Source organism: Sarcophilus harrisii, chromosome 6 (assembly GCF_902635505.1).
Source record: "Sarcophilus harrisii chromosome 6, mSarHar1.11, whole genome shotgun sequence".
Taxonomy (NCBI): Eukaryota; Metazoa; Chordata; class Mammalia; order Dasyuromorphia; family Dasyuridae; genus Sarcophilus; species Sarcophilus harrisii.
The window spans coordinates 147,417,063-147,441,243 of record NC_045431.1 but is presented as its reverse complement, the minus strand read 5'-3'; positions in this window follow the sequence as shown (position 1 = coordinate 147,441,243).

The window sequence follows — 24,181 nt, the reverse complement described above, 5'->3', positions numbered from 1 at the left end:
GGAGGGAGGAAAAGGGAGGAAGGAAGGAGGGAGAGGGAGAGAGAAAGAGATGACAGGGACAGAGAGACCGAGATAAATAAAGAGATAGAGAGAAAGAGAGAGAAAAGGAGAGGCAGAGACTCAGAGAGACAGAAAGAGATAAATAGAGGCACAGAGAAAACTGATAGAAAGAAATAGAGACCAAGACAGTGACAGAGAGAGAGAAAAAAAGAGAGAAACAGAGGAAACATATTAAATTCTTAGTGTGTATTACGTTTATATATGATTTGGGTTTGTCTAAAGTGACTCACATGAAAGTTTTGATAACTGTCTTGAAAAATTTGTCCTCTCCTCTAGGAGAAAGGTTTTGATGCATGATTAAAGGTCAGGACAAAGTCCCACAAGGTTGGTTGAATTATTATCCTTAGAAAAGGAGTCTTGGACTTGAATTATATCTATTTGACCCCCTAGTCTAAGAGAATATTGTTAGTTTAAGGGAATTAAACTTTTAAAGATCCAAACCACTTTTGGGGTTTTTATTCCTTAGAGATTGATATCCCCAAAACTTTTGATTACTTGACCCCTTCTCACCAAATTGTAGTCACACAATGATTACTAGAAATAGTGTTATTCCATTTATCTAAGCAGATAGAATACACAGAATTAATGAGGTCTCCCACTTGGAGCATCCTATCTCAGATTAACCAAAGAGGACCTCCCCATCCCATTCCAGGGGAACTTCTCCAAAATTTTAAGGGAAACAAGTTGGCAATCAGTGAATAGAGAGGAATTAGTTTTCCCTTCCATATCTGCCTTTCAAAGTCTTGTCTCTCTCTCTCCAATGTCTCACCCTGAAAAGATTTTGGAATATGAGATTTGTGGATCTTCTCTCAAAGTAGGATACAATAACAATGTTTCTCTTTCCCAAAGCTTTTATGACAATTCTGTCCCCATAAGGACACATAGTGTTGAGTGAACATTCTCTTCATCAATCAGGAGTCATGCAAATAACATAGTTATTGTTTCTATCAATAAAGCATAAGTACTCTGTGGGCAGGGACCATTTTACCTACAGATATACGTACATATATAAATATATGCAAATATGCATTATGAAGAGAGAGACATACAGAGATGGAAGGAGGAATGGAGAATCTATTGATATATTTTGGAATCTGTCAATGAGATAGAGAGAAAGATGGATAGATAGACAGATAGATAAAGAAAAAGTATCTGCGTGTATGTGTGCATAGAATCTAGTATAATTCTGGAGACATGGACAATATTTGATAAATAATTAGCAAAGTCAGTAGAAATAAGTAGAATGCCTTTTGACTTTCTTCAAATCATTTTTAAATCATTTCTCTGTACTTGATAAAAGTTAAAAGTGCCAATCAGAAGCAGTGTGGAGGAGGATATTACATGATTGCCACATTGGGGGTGGTGTTACTGAAGAGAAGAGAGCACAATGAGAATGAGCTCTGGGGAAATGTAAATTACATCATCTGTATTATTACCTCACATCCATCACCTCAGAAAAGATGGAAATAGATGGAAAATTTAATGTTGACAGGGGTGTGGTAAAACAAGCAGGCTAATTCATTATTGCTAGAGCTGTGACTTACCCTGACCCTTTGGTATAGCAGTAAAAAAATAATATACAATAACTTTCAACATTGAATATACCTTTTGACCCAATGATCTCAAAACTGGATTCTTACCACAAGAAGATTATTGACAGGAAGAAAATACTTATTCACTCAAAATACCCCTGCATTCACAGCAGAATTATTTGTAATAGAGCAAAAAGATAAAAAACAAACTCTACATACAACAATTAGAAAATCTCAGTTTAAATTGTGTTATATGAATGTACTTCTATCAAATCCTACTTTGATATCTCAAAATGTTAAAATTCAGAAGCAGCTCCAAGTTTTCAAAAATCATGTTAGCAGAATATAAGCTCTGTTAAATTTCATGATGTTATCTATAGTGACTTTCAGTGTAGTCCCAGAAACAGTGTTTAATTGTTTTCTTAGGATTAGCCTTATTAAATAATGAGAAGACATAGTTTAGTCATTGGTAATGAGTTACTTAAATATTTCAATCCATGAAATACATGGATTCAGAGAAATGGGAAGATTTGTGTGAAATGATATGCATTGAAATGAGCAGAATAAGGAAAACAATTCATACAACAACAATAGCATACAAACAAATATCTTTGGAAAGATTAATAAGTTTGATCAATAAATAAGATAATCAATAAACAAAACTCTAATCAATAAAGATTCCAGAGAACTGATAATAAATAATCCTGTCCACATCCTGATAGAGATATGATGGACTCAAGGTCTAGAATAGAGTATACATTTTGGGGACATGAATAATATAGTGATTTGTTTTATTTTATTATTTGCATATTTGTTAGAAGAATGTTTGTTTTATTTTAAATTGAAAGCCAAGTAGAATGGAGTAAAAGATGCTTGACATGTTTTCAAATGTTTATCTGAAATATAACACACATAGAGATAAATATATGTATAAATACATACATATATACATGTTTATGTGTGTACATGTGGGTGGATGTGTATATGTGTATGTATGTGTCTATATGTATTATTAAGGCAAAAAAGATAGAATACATGTCCGACAAGCCCGCATGATTCAGGTTCAAATCTCACTTCTGATTGTAAGACATTCTTGTTATTGCTCATGGTCACAAAACATTTTGTGACAAAATATTTGAATTCAGGTCTTCTTCATTTGAGCCCCAATCTCAAATACTATATCCAATAAATGATAGTTCAGCCTTCCAAAAAAACTTTCAGTGGATAGTAATTTGCCTCTAAAGGCAACCATTTACTGTGGAGGTAATTCTAATCAATTAACAAACAATTGAGTCTGATACTGCTAGGCATTGAATATTTTTGTAGCTATACAGTCCTTTTAGGCCTGCCTAATCCTTTGTGACTTTATTTGAAGTTTACCTGGAAGATGCTGGAGAGATTTACCATTTAATTCTCCAATGGATCCATTTTGTCAAACAATAAGAAATAAAGGTAGTTTTTCAGGGTGACAAAGCTAGGAAATATCTGAGGCCAAATTTGAACTCAGGTCTGTCTTATTAACTTCAGGTCTAATTTTCCATACGCTGAACCAGTGACTCCCTTTAAGCATTGTATATAAAAAAAAATGAAAAAGAAATAAATAAGTTCATTTCTGCCCCATTGTGGAACTTAACATTTTTATTGTTAGCAATTTCCCCTCTGAAACATCAAATTAAAGTTGTCTCATTCCAACTTTCACTCATGGCTCTTGCTTCTGCTGATATAAAGCAGGGGGATATCTCATTCCTGTTTCTTGACAGTTCTTCAGATATTAGGCCACAGGTATCAAGGTACCGCCTTCCCTACTCCCCCTTCCACAACTATCGGAGCAAACAAGAGCTATTAAATGCATATAATTGATCAAAAATGTAGATGTCTCACTGTACTTGCTGTTTCCTGACCTCAAAATACCCAAACAAAAACTCTGTCTTCAAGCCTCTCCTCAAATAAGGGATCATACGTATTACTGTAGAGAGCTGTTCCTAGAGTCAGAAATCCATTAGCTCAAAAGGCTTAGACACTGTTAGTTATATGATCCTGGGCAAGTCATTTAACCTCTATCTGCTTCAGCTTCTTCAACTGTAAAATAACGATCATAAAGCACCTGCCTCCTAAGCTTTTTGTGTGGATCAAATGAAACATTTGCAAAATAAGTATCTCAGGGCCTGACAAACAGTAGATGCCTCAGAAATGTCCATTCCCTTCCCTTCCTTTCTTTTCCCTCCCCTTCTTTTCTCTTCCTATTCCCTCCCATGAGTGGTTGAAATAATTCTTTTATTGTCAATTAACTGAATGGATTTATCTTACTTATTCACTAGCATTTTTTTAAAAGTCCAGTTTCCCTTTCCAAATGTGAGGAAGAACACAGGAACCCTCCTGAACTGTCTGGTTGCACAAACCTTTTATCAAAGTGCCCCCAGAAAGAGTTAGAACATAGTGGCACTTATAGGAGATTAGCTCTAGTTGTACTCTGTAGGACATGGAATGATAACTGTTATCTTTGGTTTTGGAGAAAAAGGGAAAACCCCCACCTTTCATATTTTATTGTTTTATTAGTAGGTAAAACTTAATTCTACTATAAGAGATTAAAAAGGTAAAAATGCAATTACTTGATAGAACCAACATATTGTGTTGAATGAATTTTAGCTTTCCAATAAAAGAAACTGTTACCTTCCAATTTTGATGGAGATTAGGACGGGGCAGCAATTATAAATTCCATAAAGAGAGTAATGTGAAATATCTCAGAAAAAGTAGCCTGGGGTGAGATTTCAAAGAGCTAACAATATCAGAGGACCATGAATTTTTGTTTTTTCTTAGAAAAGATAGGGAAGAACTGGAAATTCTTGAGCAAAGGAGTGATGTCATCAGGCTTGTATTTAGGAAGTATAGATAAGGGAAGCTATGGGAAGGATGGAATGGAGAAGAAAGACATTGAGGCTGGGATATCAATGGGTAGGGTGTTTCAGTAGTAATGCTAAGAAGTGATAAGCTCACAATTTAGAGTAGTTGTGATGTGAATCATATATATATAGAAAATGTTGAAGAAATGTAATTAATGAAAATTAACAGTTATTAGATATGGTGGGAGGTCTGATACCTTTGGTGACTTGAAGAATTATGATTAATTCAACAACAAAAAACAGAGAGACCATAAGAGGAGCATGTGTAGGGACAGGAAGATAGTAAGATAAAATCATCTTAGAGAGAAAGAAAGTCCTAAATATTTGAAGCCTCAATACTAAAGATCTTATGAAACTAGAAAATACATGTTTTTCCCGATGAAGGCTTAAATTGGACAAACCTGACAGCATGTCAGATCTGATCCTATATACGATGAAATGGGATCTCAAAAATATTGGGTGACATGAATCTGATTGACAAAGATTGATTTTTTGAGTTTTCAAACTCTATAAAGGATGATAGACTTTCAGAATTTTTGCTAGTTTGAAGGGGTTGGGTGAGTGCCAAGTATATTCTCTTCCTCCTTCCTCTTTCTCCTCTATCCTACTCCCTCCTGTTTTTCTTGATCCAATGTGAACAATCACAGAATCCTGACTCCCTCCAGAAATTGCATCCCTGACAGTTAGTGAGCAGTTAATACAGGTCTTAATGACTAGTCATCCTTTCTAGCACTGGATTTTTCTTCTCTTACCTTTTTACTTACTGGGCAAGAAAGAATAGAAGTTATACTTCTTCTTCCTCATCACCTCTTTAGTACTTCCAACTTCTACTATCTTTTCTTTGAGGTTCAATATATTCAGCTATATATAATCCTATCAGGATCCCATTGAGGCAGTTATCTATTGATCCCCAGATCATTTCTCCTTCTTTATCAAATAGTTCAGTAGTTGGATCACAGTCTTTCTCTCTTTCCATTTTCTCAACTATTGATATTATACTTGTGGGTTTCAATTTACAAATGGAAGTTGCCTCTAATTCATAAAGCTCTTTAATTCATGTTATTTATACCTTCATTCCATACTGATCATACACAGGGATGGACATGTTCTTGATCTCATCACTCACAAGTATTGTATAATATACATTTATAATATAATTTTTAAATATCAAATCCAGCTGTGATATCCTGTTTTTCCTGTTCTTTCTGCATCTTACATCTACATTAGTTCTACATTTTCACAGAATTTTCTGTTCACTCTATACCTCCTGCAAACCCCATCCTTTTGTCTTTCCTTAGAAATCACCTCTGTTCTGAACTCATAAATGTCTCTTAAGAATCTCAACTAATCAATTTAATTTTGTATTCTATGGAAGTATAAAAAATAAGTATATATGTATACTATTAGGCTAACTTTTCTGTAAATTAGTATTAGGTATGTTTTACTTCAGATATACAAGTTTTGTGAGTAGATTGTCTTTTATCACTTTAATGTGGTAACTAACTTACCATTAAAACTGACTATTTAGAAAGTATTTGCTATTAAATGACAGGAAGACTGGACAGTAAAGCTTAAACATTTTTCCACATATATCCCCTAAACCCTCTAATTCAGAGGTGCAGAAAATCAGGAAAATAAAATTTAAGGGAAATAGGAAATTGTTCATTTGCAAATGTTTTCTTTCTTTTGTCAATTAAAATGTTTCAATTTTGCCTTACTTGAACAAATGAAGACAAATTAGATGTTTTTTATTCTGTTTTAAAATGTTCTATGGATGATAGAAAAAGTAACAGGCTGCTTTATCCTATTCATAATTTCTGAACACCTTTTCACTATGAGAATTCTACATGAAAGCCTGCTATAATGTGCAGTAATTGCTTTTTAAATTTCTCTTTTATATCATTAGAGAAATAACTTTTTGATGATTTGTTCACATGAACATTTTAATTTATTTTAAAGAAAAGTTTCACAAGTTTTATTTGGATTTGTAAACATCAGTTAGGTATAACACACACTTAAGACTTTCTCCTAAATCTTCAAAAATTGCTTCTATGATGTCACTTAAAAGTGATCATCTGGCTTTTGCTTAACTATATATAGTAAGGGAAAAGTTTTCCACCTCTTGTATAATGTTTTTTTGTATAGAAATATTTGTAGATTTCTCTCTCTCTCTCTCTCTCTCTCTCTCTCGCGCGCGCGCACGCATTCTCTCTCTGTGTGTGTGTGTGTGTGTGTGTGTATGTTTGTGTGTGTGTGGTTAAAACGTAGTTTAGGCTGTGGCTAAGCAAACCTGGGAATCATTCTGCATAGAAATGATAATGGAGTCCATGGGAGTTGATAGGACCAATAGTACAGAGAGAGAAGAGAGCAAGGTTTTGGTCAGAGTTCTTTGGGTCACACATGATTAGTGGGTGTGATTAAGATGAAGGTGAAGATGATCATCTAACAAAGAAAATTAAGAAGGAGAGCTGAGACAAGTAAGAGAGAAGTGAGTGTCACAAAAACCTAGAGAAAAGAAAGTATTAGGAAAGAGGGAGAGATAAATAGGCGTGAAGAGGTCACGAAGGATTCCAATTGAGGAAACGCCATTAGATTTGATGATTCAGAAATGAGAAAAGCAGTTTCATTTGAATACTTAGGTGATAAACCACATTGCAGTCATATCCAGTGAGTAGGAGTACAGAGGTATCTAGGTGGCACAGGGAATGGATAAAGAACTTGATGCAGAGTTAGATAGATCTGAGTTCAAATATGTCCTCAGATACTTATTCTTTTATATATCTTGTTTATCTAACTAGGTGCATGGCCCTATGTCAGTTTCTTAAACTCTTGTTTAAGAAGAGTCCTTAACTATAAAATAGAGATCATAATAGCACCTACTTCCCAGGGTTGTTTTCAAGACTCAAATGAGATAATAAATGTTAAATTTCCTCCTTTCCTCCCTCCTTCCTTCCCTCCCTCCCTCCCTCCCTCCCCCCTCCCTCCCCCCCTCCTTCCCTCCGTCCTTCCTTCCTTCCCTTCCTCCCTCCTTCCTTCCTTCTTTCCTTCCTTCCTTCCTTCACTAACAACAGGTTGATCAAATTATCCAAGAAAATATTTTAAAACTAAGAGGAAAAAAGATCTAACATGAGATTTGCATCTATAAATATACTTCATAGAACTCATATATTTAGAACAAAAAAGAACCTCCATGGCCATCTAATTTAACCTCCTCATTTTATCAAAATGGAAACTGAGACTGAGGGAAATTAACATCTTTGCCTAAAGCTGTTCAAGTGTATTGTACCAGAGGTAAGATTTAAGCTTTCATATTCCAATTCTGACGCTTATGATCTTTACATTGTAGCAATCTGACTATTGTAGTATTTCTAATGTGATAAATGTCTTTTGTCAACTTTTGTATACCATAAGACTCCCTCATGAAAGAAAATTAGAAGTAAACATTTTTTTCCATATTGAAGCAGCAAAGCAATAGCAAATGAAAGCTTGGGAAATTTAAGGAAATGATATGGTCCCAAATTAGATGAAATGAACACTTTTGTAGAAGAGGAAAAAATTGTTGTCATTGAAATTCTTTTTGTTGGTTTGTTTTTGAAAGCATTGTTTTTGTTCCTTTAACTAAAATAGTCTTTGGAAATCATGTACTTTTATATTGATTTTTAGGTCTATTCAACCCAGTATTGGAGAATTTACAATGTGCAAATTTCCATTTATGTGTAACTAAATAAAATGAAACTGAACAGAGCACAAATTAGAGAAGACCAGAGCTTATTAGTTCAGTGGAGGGGTATGAAGGAGTGTTAATTAACCGGAGTGTTAACAGTTATAGAAGAACAGAAAGTCAATTCCTGGAAGACACATGGGCCTCTACTGACTGTCATACTTCTGCATCCTTTGAGATCTCAACATAAGTGTGCCTTAGCAAGGAATGCCAGAAGTTTCTCCCTCTGTATGGTCCACTCTAATTAACTATCTGCTCATGTCTATTTGCTAAGGAAGATTATAGATCAAGATGTGCTCAGAGTAGGAGATTTGGATGTTGAGCACTGATTGAGTTTAAAATGAATGTTTTGTTATTACTTTTCACTTTCAGCCTTTTAATCCAACTTGCCTCTCTGTTGTCAAATGAAGGTGTTTTAGAAGTCCTCTTCCTTCACAGACAAGGCCCTCATCTGTTTATCTTGCTTCTTACAAGGCAAGAATATGGAAGATTTATGGAATCCTAGTACTTAAAGGGACTCCAGATACTCCTTAGTGCATATAGTACTTAACAAGAAAGTTCTCGATAGAATTTATGACAACTTATCCAATTTTTTTTTTCAAAAACCTCCAGTAATGGAGAGCCCACTACCTTTGAGAGCAGCCCATTCCACATTTGAAACATTTTTAAGTTTTTTTTTTTTTCCTTACATCAAATTGAAACCTACTTCTCAACATATTTTCACCTATTGTATCCAGTTCTTCTCAAGGTTGACCAAAAACATTCAAAAGGACCAGATAAGAGCTAACTATATTTTTTCTATCCTTAGACCAGGGATTCTTAATTTGGAATCCATAAATATCCAGGGGATCTATTAATTGAATTCAGGGGATTTGGGAACTTTTAAAAACAGCATTTTGATAATCATATTTCAATATGGTTGATCCCTTTATTTTTTATTTTTTATTCATATTATTATAAATTTGAGGTCATTACTATGAAAAGGGATTTGTAGGTTTTACAAGACTGCTCAAAGAGTCTATATCTAAAAGGTTAAGAATCCACAAGTTAGACCATTAAAAATACCACTGGTGGTATCTCTGAGAGTTGGAAAGGTAGGACTCTAATAATTGAGGGATATCTTTTTCCCAGATAATGATAAAGAGGAATTTCACATTGGATTCTGGAGGATTTTTGTACATCTGGCAGGTAACAAAAGTCCAATTAATGAGGATAAGTTACATTAGTATTTCATAGACCTGTTTGGTTGAATGTGAAAGGGAGAGATGAACTTTATAGAAGCATATGATCATGTACCTTGGGAAAAGGACCACAACTCTGTTCATAAAACAATGAACTCTAAGCTATCAATTTTGATTAAGGAAAAAGAATATTGGGATTACTATGGGTGATTTTCAAATGCCATAAATTGATAAAAGGCAACAACATATTGGGAACCATCACAGGTCATATATTATCAAAAAACTAACGATATGCTCACTTATTGGGGCTAAACAAACATGAGACATGACTAAATCAATATTTATGAAGGAAATCAGCAAAATATAAACAATGCGGAGTGAAGTAAACTTAACTAAGAGGACAATTTACATAATGACATTATAAAGAAAAACAACCTTGAAGGATTTTAAAAGTCTGATTAATGGAATGATGAAACCTTAGACCAGATGACTCAAATAAAATATTACATCTACATTCTGCTAGAGAAATGATGGACTTAAAATGATGGATTAAAGACAGGTATTTTTGAAGATAACCAATGTGGAAATATACTTTGATATATTCTATAAGTTTGTTGTGAGTTTATTTTTTTAATATCTCTGTTCATTTGGGGGTCAATAAGATGGCTAGGTAATAATTGCTTGTAAAAACAAATAAATAAAGAAAAACAAAATAAAAGAAAGAAATTGCCGTGCCTGATGGGCCAGGCCCTGGAATCCTTTGTGCTGAATGTCTAATATTTATATAGATATAGATATGAAGATTTTTATAGATATTGTTATATATGTATATGCATATGAATATATATGTATATAAAAGTGCTGCACTAGTAAGATCCTTATGTTAATAATACTGGTTTCTAGTTTTGGTTCTTTAATAATGTGTTATTACTTTTGGCAAGTTTTTAAATTTCTCTTGAGCCTCTATCAACTTTTCAATGAAAAAAAAAAAAGATCCTTCTTTCACATTTTTCCTTCTTCTCTGAGGGACCCAGATTTACCTCTGATCATAATAATAAAAAAAAATTAACCAGAGGCTGAAGCTGTTCTCTCTTCTATCATTGATGACATCAAGCACAATGTTTACTCAGCTACATTTATGTTGGGGGTATATTGTTGCTGTTCACTCATTTATTCATTCCTGATTCTTCATGACTGCATGGACCATAGCATACCAGATCCTTCTGTCTTCCACTATCTTCCAAAATATGTTCAAGGTCACATCCATGGCTTCCATGACACTATCCATCCCATCTTCCACCATCCATTTCTCCTATTGCCTTTAATCTTTCCAGGTGCCAAAATCTTCTCCGAAGATGATGTATCCACTTTTTAATATGCTGTCCAGACTTGCCATAGCTTTCATTCAAAGGAAAAATTATCTTTTAATTTCATGACTGCAGTCACTATCTGCAGTGATCTTTGAACCAAAAAATATAAATTCTGAAACAACTTCCATTTATTCTCCCTCTATTTGCCAGGAGGTGATGGAACCAAATGTCTTAGTTGGCTTATTATTACTGTTGTTGTTGTTTTAAGCTTTAAATCTACTTAACACTAACACTCTTTTACAATCAAGATTCTTCTTAATTCTTCACTTTTGATATCAATGTGTTATTGTTTGCATATCTGAAATTGTTAATATTTTTCCAGGCAATTTTAGGTTTTCAATAGGAATCTAATGTAGGCAAAGGAGAAAGAAAAAGACATTTATGGGAACTGCCACTACTATATATTCTCTGGGCTTGGTTAAAATGCCAATCAGACCAATCTCCCTATTCCTAGTATGTTTAGTCAGAGATATGCTCTGGTCACTACAGTGTTTTCACAAACCCACAAAGTAATAACAATTGTGGGACCAATCCTATGTGAATACCATATGCTATATAGAATGATTTTGCAGCATGAAAATGTCACCTTTTACAAACCTGTAACATATCAAATTCTCATCATTGTAGTTACTCCCGTGAGTTAAAGCATTTTGCCTCTAGATGGCTCCCATTAAAAATCCAAATATCACCTGGGAGGAAGTCATAGCTTAATAGCTTACAATTATATAGAGCTTTTATCTAAATTGGTTCTTGTGAGTCTCACAGTATTACAAGTTACTGTAACTATGCAGGTGATAACACTGATTGTCATGGATTGGGAATGTTTTTTTTTTCAGTTTGAATCACTTTTAGCTAATTCATAAGTGTAGGATCAGAATTTAGACCTATGAAATAATAACTCAAAGTATTGCATTATCTCTCCTATGTTACACCAACTCTTTAACTTATAATTAGGAGTCAGCTCTAACAGCATTGTTAAATTTTCAATTCAGAAATTGCTAATCCTGGAAATCAGGGTTTCACTTATCATTTCACTGATTGTGAACAAAAAGTGATGGATAAAATGTTAATAATACAGCTTAAACTTAAAAATGTGTTTTTGATTATTTTTTTCCATGGAGGACCACTTCTTAAACAATTTACCAGGATATCACTGTCTATAATTCTATAGACTTATGTTAGGTGTAATGATGCTAATACATTTATCAATATTACTATCTACATTGTTCATTATCACATCCAAAATTTATTTTGCCTTTACAAAATCTTTTACAAAAATTAAATCACAGAAGTTTCAACAATTCTATGAAGTAGATATAATAATTGTCCTCATTTTATAGACCAAGAAACTGTGGGACAGTGCCTCACCCATTGTCACATAGCAAGTAAATGTCAATAGTGGGATTGAAATTCAGGTAATTATAGTAACCCATATTTATGTAGTGTTCTGAGGTTGTAAAGCATATCACATTCATTATTTCACTTTGGATCCATTTTTAGCACTTTATTCAGAAGTTCTGGAAGACATGATATGTTTGAAGGAGGGTATTTCAGACTGAAAATAATCAATTCCTCAAAATAATATTATAAGTACATTTGAGAAAAGAGGAATGCAAAGAGGTTAAATACTTTTCTCCAGCATCATGCTTCACTAAGTTGTAGCTGGGATTCAAATCCAAATCCAAATCTTCTGATTGTCATTCTAGTATCTTGTCATTACATCATACCTCTTACACATAGTTTATTTCTTTTTACATTTTTAACATTTTATTTAAACTTAAATATACAAAAAGAAAAAATATCATAACCATGTTTATAGCGGAATGTAAGAGGATTCAAAATATAAAGCAATAAATTTCCATTTCAAGTAAATATATATATATATATATATATATATATATATATATATAACAAATAGCCTATATAGCAAATACTGCACTTTGTGTTCAGAACTGTGCATTTTGTCTTTATTTCTTTATGTGTTTTCTTTTGTTCTCTGCTTCACAGTTTTTATTTTATTTTCCCCTTTCTCTGCCTCCCCCCCTCCCCCGAAGAAGACTAGAATTAAGCATACACATACTTGTGTGTTTGTATATACTTTATTCTTAGGATCACTTTAAAAGGAGTTCCAGAATAAGAGTTCCTGACTTAATCTAATATAATTACTTAAATTTGGTTCTTCAATTTTGAAACTTCAGAGAATTTTAGTTCATATGTCATTTGCTGTTTCTTTCTTTACCTACATCTTATACCTGATATAATATTTGATAGAATTCACTTGTAAATCTGTCTAGTTCTAGTGTTTTTTCTTAGAAAAAGTTCTCTTACTGTTAAGTCAATTTTGGGCAAAAGTCATGTAGATGACCAATTGCATAGAGCCAGGCTTAAAGTCAGTCAGGTGGGATATTTTTCTGTTAAAAAATGTCATACTGGGGAAACTGAGTCAGGAAAACTCTACTTCAGGTCATACCAATAGCCATTCTGATAGCCTTTTTCATGAGAACTCCACCTACAGTTTATGCATATAATATCCCATATTGCTGCTGGCATAGTGGATCATTGGTTCACTAGCAATTCTAAATGATAATACCTGGGTCATATTCAGAATTATATGAGTTAACAGTCTTACAGGGTCTTAAATAGCAGGTCCCAATAATCACAGCTTCAGGTAGGTTCAGCTCTCAAGATCACATATCCTAGTACAAAACATTCATAACTTAACTTGATATAGCTACTCATCCATTTTTATTCCTAAATTCCATATGATATAAGTGATTTTGCTTTAAGATGCTTAAAAAGAAACAACAAAAAGCATGAGATATCTTAACACAATAATTCTAAATTGTATATAAAGAACTAATTTTATGAAACATTGTCTATAGTAAAATATGTTCATTTATTAACCATGGTCAAAGCGACATAAACTTCTGAGAGCATGTTACTTCTCACAGAATCCCTTTAAACAGTGGCGACATTTTTTAAGGTAACTCTTTAGTTTGGATATATTTCTACACATTTGAATTTCAGATTATATAACAAATATAATTAAAGTCAGATTTCCCATTAGGATGACAGAAGATAGCTCATAAAATTACCTCATTAACCATAATTGTCTATACTGAAATTCTATTCCTTAAAGCAAGAACAAGAGAGGTTCCTAACCTCAACCTTACAACTTAATGAATTCACATCTTTGTTTTACAAGTTTGTTTAATTTTATTTAATTATACTCATATCATATTGAAAGAATGAGATACTTCAGGAATTGAATTTTAGACAAGTTCAGGCATGAATTTAACTCTTGCTTTGGCCATGAAATGTATAAATTAAGATCAAACAACAAGATCTTCCTCATCTACAGCTGATTACAATAATTTAGATTCCTTAGTATTTTTATAATGACTAATAATTGCTTTAACTAATAACATTCAGTTTTGCAATGATAAATTACTTTTTGTCAAACTAAAAATAGAAATTGACTATGAGAGGTATAAGCAGGGACATAATTATAACAGCATCAGAACTGTTCCCCAAGTCCTACATCATTATAAGTAGTCAGGTGGACAGATTTTTTTTTTTTTGCATGGGCAAGCATAAGAATGAAACTCCAAAAAAGAATATTCAGGGTCCTGAAGTCTTATTAATCACAGTAGGTTTGGACATAATTGTTAAAAATATCAAATTATTATTGTAAGAAACTAGTTTACAAGTAAAAATTTGGTAGGTCTTCTGAAAATCACACAAAAGAGTTTTATATTTTTTCCCTTAAACATTTTTCTTAAAAGTAATTTCCTTTCTTACAAACAGTTTAAAATTCATCCTGATGTTAGAAGAAATAATCACTAAACTTTTATGAAGTAAATTAGTTGGGACCTCTACAATGACAGATATCTCACATTTATTCAACCTTAAAGCAAAAATAAATCTTTAAAACTGGAATTTATCAAGACTAATTTAGTGTAAAATGTTTTTAAATAACACAAATATACCCTCAATGTATTATAACAAAATAAATTCTTAATCATGACAAAATTCATTGTTATCACCTTCCTTTATTCAAAAAGTGTTTACAATGAAGAGGAGATTAAGCTTTTATAAGTCAAAAAGAAAAATTCATCAATTAAATTAAAAATGTATTTAGTCTTCTTCTTTGCTTTCTCTTTAAATATATTCACTCTACATTTTAAGTAACCTTGCAAATTTTACTCCCATTTTGTGCATATTCCCAATTTATATCCCATTTTACTCAGCAGGAATTATTTAACATTGAAAAACCTTCTTTGGGATTGACAAAAATTTGGGACTAGATAGTTCTAAAAATCTTTGTAGGTTTACAAAAGAGATTTTATAATATATTTTCTTTATACAATTACCAGTTACCCCTTTTAAAATACCTATATAATGCTTGATGAAAATAATAACTACAAATAACATAGTTAACAATTTCGTTATTCTTATTGGACATGGATTTCTATTTGTTGATGATAGTGAAATAATTTTAACTTGCCCTTCCTCTTAAATATAGACAAAACTTGGAAGTTTATAAGTTCTTCATTACAGTATTTCAGAATATTCCAGCATGTGGTCCACAGGTCTGTCTATTCATTCTCTTGTTTATGAAATTACATAATATTAAAAAAAACCCAGAAATAATACAATACCATCAACAATTTCATGCAATGAAAACTTGAAACAAATCTATTAATTCCTAATCAGGTGACCTTAATTTAGTTGAATGAGGTTCCAAATTACCTTACATAGAAAATCATTTATCTCAACATTGGCATTATGTATTGATCACATCTAAAAACCTACATAAAATTATTAAGCATGAAACAATTGTATCTAATTAAAAGAGATAATAAAAACAATTAACATTAAGTAATCCTTTACTTATGAATTCAAACTACCCATATTCTGAGGCTTTAGGCAGACAGACATCAAATAAATGATAGATTGGTAATAGCAGTAGATAGTAAGTCGTAGTAGTAGTAGTCTAGTAGCAGCAGCAGCAGCAGCAGCAGCAATAGTATGTGTTCTATAATTAAATACACTTCTTAAATATTTAACAGTTTTCAAATATCTTATCACATAAAACTTATCACATCCTTTTGAAAACATAATTCATGTGTAACAGTATCCAGATTAAAAGGGAAGTTTTCTCTAATAGCATTTTCTGGTTTGTAATGGTCTTTCAAATTTCACAATATAGATTTAGATATACAAGTATAATAATAACACAAGCAATAAACTTCAGATAATTTCAATTGCATTTCCAAAATATCATATATAAAAATCATTGATCTTATTACTTTTGCCATTTAAAAGCCATTTTAGAATTATGGAGCATGCGACAATTACATTCAATTAAAGAAGTAATGTAGTATATACTAATCAATGTGTTAACCATTTTGCAATCATTACATTACTTTAATCTCACAAAAACAACTCTGGGAGATGAGTATTATTGTAATTTCCTCCTTTAATCAGGAAACTGGGGCAAATAGAAATATGATAACCTGCCCAAGATCACATAGCTAATACATTTCTGTATTTTACAGGAATATCATAGTCAAGTTTCAAAGCTCCCTGCTTAAGGAGAAGATACTGGAAGCAACAAGGAAAAACGTAAATATCATGGAGCTATAATAAAGATTACACAAGACCTAGTAGCTACTGTTTTATACCCTACAGCAAAGGAACTGGAGTTTTCATCAAGGGTAATTTATCCAACAAAGTTCGATGGATGGAAAAAATGGAAAAATGGATGAATGGAAAAAAAAAGACATTTAATAAACTGAAAGACTAGAGCTTTTTATAACAAACAAACAAATCAAGGGACAATTTGACATATAGCATGCAGGAGAAATATAAAGAACCAATTTGAAGGCAGTCAATAAGGTCAAATTGTTATTTCTTACATATGAAAATATCAGTTCTTTTATGACTCATTTTTTGGGGGATAGTTTAAAAGAAAGTCGTGAAATGAGCTGGTTATGATGGGGCAGTTATAAAAATAAATAAAACTGTGTAGGAACATAGAAGAAGAGTGTGTTTAAGAAGAGGCTGGCTGGATTCCCACACTCTCCATATTGCCACACCAGGTGTTGCTCAGGTGCTGCTAGGGCTGGGTTTCAATTTTTGCTAGGCACCTGCATCATAGGTGTTGGGAGTGGTATGAGTTCAAGTGAGATTCAATTGCATGTGGGGATGCAAAAAAGCATTATAGGGGTAATTGAGTTTGAAGTTTAGTTGTGCACTACAATGTCCTATTGATCTATACCTGTCCCTGTTCTTTTATGCTAGGATGCTCGCAACATTTCCTCCTTTTTCTATAGAAAAAATGCAAAGGTCTTATACTACTCATCAGAGAGACAAAGAGGATCTGGGCTTTGGCAGTACAGAACTTCATACAAGAGGAAAGTCAAAACCAAAAACTCAGGTTTGGTTTTTTAGAAGTTGTGAAGGGAAAATTCCAATGGCTTCAACTTAAGCAGGATCAAGGGGACTGTTATTAATCGAGTAGTGAGGTTGACAGGGTTGAATTCAGAGAGCTGGTCTGTGAGTAAGTAAAGTCATCATCATTAACACTTACAGGTAAAATACATTTTTCTCCTGGGATTTCTTTCAGAAGATGATCAGTTGTATTTATTTTCCCAGTATTTCTGCTTTGCCTTGTTATTAGAACTTCAGAATAGTTTTCCTTGATAATATTGTAACATTATTTCAATATTCTTTTTTTATTCATAATTTTCAGGCAGTCTGTTTTTATATGATTTCTCTTCTGTTCTACATTTCTCTGAATTTTCTGCTAAGATGCTTCACATTCTACTTTATTTCATTCTTTTGATTTTTTTTTTGTTATTTCTTTGTGTCTTACAATGTCATTAGCTTCCCTTTGCCCAATTCTAGTTTTCAAGGAATTATTTTTTCCTTAAGTTTTTGGTTCTCTGTTTCAAATTGCTTGATTTTCTTTTCATGATTTTCTAAGATTGCTCTTAATTTTCCACCTAATTTCCCCTTGATCACTCTTATTTCATTTTAAAGTCTTTTTTAAGTTATTGTAAGAAATCTTTTTAGGTTTGGGATCATTAGACTTTTCTCAATAAAAAAGCACTGGCCTTTTTAAAGCTTCATTATCTTTCCTTGAATAGGAACTTCACAGTAGCTTTCTATGGTTGGATTTTTCTTTGCCAGCTCTTTTTTTGTTTTGGACATTTTTTTTATTATTTCTTTATTGCACTAAATATAAAATGAGGGAAAAAAAGAATAGCCAAAAGACAGAATATAAAAACTAAAAACCAAAACAGAACAGAACATTGTCATGTATCCAATAGGACTTCAGAGAAAATTGAAAATATATAGCAATAATTTTCACTTCAAGAAAACATATATAATAATAGAAGAAAATATATTCATGAGTGTTCAACTTTTCTTACTCGTAGGTTGTTCTTTTGTTTTCTACTGTCACTTTTTTTACTTTATTCTTTTTTCTCCTTTCCTCTCCCCTACCTCCCCAAAGCAGGATATAGTTAAGCACAGATATATTTATATATACACATATAAAGATATGTATACCCACATACAGAGAGCTACATGCCTATATTACTACATACACTCAGACACCCATACCCACTCACCCCCACCCCCACCCCCACATATATGTGTGTATATATATATATATATATGAACACACACACACACACACACACACACACACACATATACATTTACCTATATATAAACATGCATCTAAGACAATATTTGTATGACTGATATATAATGGAAATTTCTCTCTTGATTAAATCTTTAAGTTTGACTTTGTCTAAGATCGAGTATTACTAAAGTCTATTTTTTATTGCTTGTTTTGTTGCTGTTGCTGTTATTGTTTTGTTTTATTTTTAGAAGCTATTAGTGTGGTCACATTCTAGTCCAAAGGTATGGGGAACAATGCCTGAAGTTTCAGGTCCCTCCTTTATTGTTATTTTTGAAAGTCTGTTCTGGTGCTCTCCTCTCCATTCCTAACCCATAGTTAAGTCCCACCTATGATGTTATTCTCTATGGTCCCTCTGTTGTCTGCAAAGTATAACTGCCTTTTTCCCCCTAGAATTGAAATCAGAGACTCTGCTCTCCCTCTAGTGACCACAGCCAGAAGGTTCTCACGTCTCTGTTACTGTACTCTCCAGGTATGTTCTAGCTTCTCCTCACAGACACAACCTAGGATTCATCTAGTCAGCATAGCGATGCTTGAGGTCCCTTAACAATAGAAGGTTCTTCATTCTTCTCTGCTGTCAGACCCTGAAACTGTCCTTGAGATGATTTAAGTCTGAGGCTGCCAGCCAATGGCAGCTGCCTCCAGGACTTATTATTTGTTGGTTTTGCAGAGTTGGTCTGGATGTGTTTGTGCTTCACTCTGGTAGAACCTTAGACCCTGAAGATTTTTCCTGGGGTCTTTTTTAATTATTTTAGTACAAAGCTTCTTAAATTGTGAATTCTGACTCCAACCATGGAGGCCCATAGTTGAATGTGGGGGTCACAAAAATTTTGGCAACAATAAAAGATTTCTGAATGCAACAATCAAAAATTAATTCAAAATCAATTGCATAATGAATCTAAGGTGGTTCTGGCAACACTTCGCCATGTTGCATCTCATTCATTGCAGCATTGATTCTGTAAGTAAGCCTCTAAAGATATAAAATTTCCCCTTATTACTGCTTTGGCTGCATTCTACAAATTTTGGTATGATGTCTCATCATTGTCATTATCTTGAGTGAAATTATTGTATCTATAATTTGCTGTTTCACCCAATCATTCTTTAAGATGAAATTATTTAGTTTCCTATTACTTTTTGGTCTATTTACCCCTAATTTTTTGTTGGATGTAGTTTTTATTGCATCGTAATCTGAAAAGAAAGCATTTACTATTTCTTCCTTCCTGCTTTAATTTTGAGGTCTTTATGTCCTAATATGTGGTCAGTTTTTGTATAGGTTCCATGAACTGCTGAGAAGAAAGTGTATTCTTTTCTGTCACCATTCAGTTTTCTCCAAAGATCTATCATACCTAATTTTTCTAATATTCCATTTACGTCTTTAATTTTTTTCTTATTGGTTTTGTGGTTTAATTTATCTAATTCTGAGAGTGCACTATTATAGTTTTGCGTCTATTTCTTCTTGCAACTCTCTTAACTTCTCCTTTAGGAAGTTAGATGCTATACCACTTGGTGCATATATGTTTAGTATTGGTATTGCTTCCTTGTCTATGCTACTCTTTAGCAAGATACAGTTTCCTTCCTTATCTCTTTTAATTAGCTCAATTTTTGCTTTTGCTTCATCTGAGATAAGGATGGCTTACTCCTGCTTTTTTGACTTTACCTGAAACATAATAGATTCTGCTCTAGCCTTTTGCCTTTATTCTATATGCATTTCCCTGCTTTAAATGTGTTTCCTGTAAACAACATATTGTAGGGTTCTAACTTTTGATCCAGTCTGCTATCTGCCTCCCACTTTATGGGAGAATTCATCCCGTTCACATTTATGGTTAAAATTCCTAATTCTGTATTTCCTGCCATCTTATTATCCCCAGATTATGCTTTTCTTTTTCTTGCCCCCCCCAATCCCTTTCCCACTTTTAAACTTATGGGACCCACTTGAGTCACACAGCTCTCCCTCTTTAGAATCCCTCCCTCCTCCCTTTGAATCCCTTCCCCTTTCTTGTACCCTTCCCTTATTACTCTTTTCCTTTTCCCTTTTCCTCTCCCACTTTTTAATGAGGTGAGAGAAGATTCTCTGTAAAACAAATATGTCAATTATTTTCTCTTTGAGTCAATTCTGATGAGAGTAAGAGTCACACAATGTTCCTCCCCCTCTCTAAGTTCCCTCAGGTATGATAGTTTTCCTTTGCCTCTTCATGGGATGTAGTTTCTCTCTTTTTATCTCCCCTTTTCCCTTTTTTTTCTGAAACTATCCCCTTTCCATTTTTACTTCCCTTTTTATGTTATATCAGTAAATCAAATGATACATGTGGTCTTTATGTATATCCACAACAGAAATACAGTTCTCAAGAGTTCCTTTTACCCTTTTTTGTTTCTCTTGAGTCCTAGGGTTGGAGAACAATTTTTTTTTTTTGTTTAGATCTGTTTTTTTTTTTTTTCCTTAGAAATAAATCGAATTCATCTGTTTCATTAAATGTCCATCTTCTTCCATGGAAGAAAATGCTCAGCTTAGCTGGGTAGTTTATTCTTGGCTGCATTCCAAGTTCTTTTGCTTTTCAGAGTACCAGATTTTCTAGGCCCTTCAATCCTTTAATATGGAGATAACCAGATCTTGAGTGATCCTTATTGTGGCACCTCGGTATTTGAATTGTTTTTTTCCTGGCTGCTTGCAATATTTTTTCCTTAGTCTGATAGTTCTGAAATTTGGTCACAATATTCCTTGGAGTTTTTATTTTAGGGTCTTTTTCAGAAGATGTTCAATGATCAATGCCTATTTTACTTTCTGATTCTATTACATCTGGGCAGTTCTCTTTGATGATTTCCTTTAAAATAGTATCTAGGCTTTTTTTTTTCATCATAGTTTTTGGGGAGTCCAATAATCCTCAGATTATCTCTTCTAGATCTATTTTCCAGGTCTGTTGTTTTTCCAAGTAACTATTTACGATTTTTTCTAATTTTTCATTTTTTTGGTTTTGCTTGAGTGATTCTTGATGTCTCATCAAGTCATTCATTTCCATTTGTTAAGTTCTGATTTTTAATGAATTATTTTCTTCATTTACTTTTTAACTTCTTTTTGTATTTGTCTAATTGAGTTTTTAAATGAGTTGTTTTTTTTTTTCTATGGAATTTTTTTTTCCATTTTCAATTCACTACTTTTTTTTTAGTGAGTTATTTTCTTTTCCCACTTCACACATCCTACTTTCTTAGGAGTTCTTTATCTTTTCCAATTCACAAATCCTATTTTTGTGGAATTTCTTTACCTTTTCCAAATCACAAATTCCATTTCCCTGAACTTCCTGGGAGTTATCTACTTTTTCCAATTCACATTTCAGGAAGTTGTTACTCTCTTTCCTTTCCCCATTTTTCTTCTAGCTCCCTTTTAAGATTTTTAATAGTCTCTTCTAAGAGAGATTTGTGTGATGGGAACCAGGTTACATCCCCCTTTGTGGTTTTGTCTAGAGACTGTTTGCTATTATTCTCCTTAGGGTTGAAAACCTGTTCTCTTTCTGTATAGAAGCTATTGATCATCCTTTTGATTATTTTTACTTATTTTTTTTTAAAGCCTGTAGGGTCTGCCTTCAGGGCAAGGAGGTTACCAGCTTCCTCTGCAGAACAGGGATAAGTGTATGGACAGTAACTGTCCTGCAAATGGGCTGCAAAGAGCGGCAAGGTACTGGTGTGCTCTGGGGAAAAGTTCCCCACCGGAAGTGACTCAGACCTAGGTAGCACAAGGCTGAACTGAGGAAGTGCCCAGTGAAGAACCCCACTGTGTGGATTAGTGACTGCCCTGGGACTAGAGGCTGAGCAGTGAAAATGTCACTACCCCAAGCTAAAGCCTACTGTGGGGCTCTAGGTATAGCAGTTGTCCAGCGTATAGCCCGGCAGGGACCAGAAGTGTCTCTGCCCAGGGAAGCACAGTCAGACTGTGGAAGTTCTATTGCCCTAGGCCAAGCCCCACTCTGTGCAGACTAGAGGCTGCCCCAGCTGCACCCCCCTCTGACCTGTGCTGCAGAATGTAGCTGCACATCTGTGCTGAAGTCTGTGCTGAGTCACTTCTGGTTTTGGGTGGATATAGCCAGATCTTCTTAGGTTCAGGCATTTTTTAGACTATCCTCTACCTTTGGCTTTAATTTCTCTGCTGGTCTACTGTTTTGTAATCAAGGATGAGCAGTCAGCCCATGGCAGAGTCATCTTTATAACTTTTCTAACCCTAGAGGCCACCTCCACCCCTGGTCCGCTTTGGACCTTAGCCTTTGGTTCTATCCCTGCTTGTGTTGATCTGCTCCGGCCACTCAGGACAAACCTTTTCTGGCAATTTCCCAGATTATCTTCCGCTGGTAAATTGTACTTCTAATCTTTGTGAATTTTACCAGTCAAGCGCTATTTTTGAGGCTGAATTTAATAATTGGCCATGAGGGTATGAGAGGAGCTTAGAAAGTCAAATGTGCCTTCTCTGCCATCTTGGCTCTGCTCCCTCTGCCCCCAGTATTTTCTTATGGCTCTTGTAGGATCTATTGCTTTTAAGAATAAAGATATGCTAAATTTTTATTTATCACTGTTTAAATTGAATTAAACTCATTAAAATTTTTGTATTTTTTCTGATTTCTGAGGTAATCCTATTTACATATAGCAAGAATGTCTAAAGAACCCACAAAGATAAAAATCTAATAAGGTCAGGAGCCAATAGAAAACTGAGGTATGGGGATTTAGTGTGTTTGCTCCCAGAATTCTTTGGAGCCACCAAATTCACCATTGATGTTTACCTCCTAAACATTTCTCCTATCCATCTCTTCATTTTTACTCATAACCCAACCATGCTCATTCAAGCCCTCACCAGCTTTTACCTAGACTCTTGCATTAGCCTTATGATTTATTTTTGTATCTTGTAGAGGCCCACAGATAGTGGGGGAACTCTGGGTAAGGCATAAGACCCTTCAGCACAGAGGGAACCTGATGAAAATGTCTGGTTTGGCTCCCTATTTCCCCTAAGGGCTCTCACCCTTCCTGAGAAGTCAAGGAGTACGTGACCATCTGTGTTCTACTTGAAGCAAGGGATAGTTACAGTAAAGAGAGGCATTTACATATAAATAGCAGGTCTTTATAATTAGCACTTGCTCAGTGTGATGTGGTGATGTAATCATATTAAGGTATTTAGGGGCTGAGAAGACTGGAAATAAATGGACTCCATCTTTGACCATCCTTGTGGGTGTCCTGCCTTTTTCACTCCTCTACTAAGTTTCCTCCCAAGATCCTCCAGAGAGGTAGTCCGGATGGTATATTTTGGCACTCCATTGTGGGGGCTCTAGAAAACAGTATATTTTGTCATCCCAATTTGGGGGCTCTAGAAAGCACACTATAGTATCTATCTCCCATCTACTTTCAAATTTATATTCCTACTGCACACATTTGGCCATATTGCTCAACTGCTAATTATTGTCCTTATTGTCTCTACTGGCATTTGAAACTTAATCTGAATCTGATTTATCTTTCTTTGATATTTATTTATTGGATTTTATGCCTCCTTTCTGTATCCTACAATTACATTTCTCATTTCCATACATTTATGCACTTTGTTTTGTCTATAATGCTTTTCTTCCTCATCTCTGTCTCCTAAAGCCCTTAGCTTTTCAACTCAAATGCCCTATCCTTGAGATAACTCTTTTGATTCCTCTGTTGTTCCCTCTTTGCTACCATTCCAAATTACTT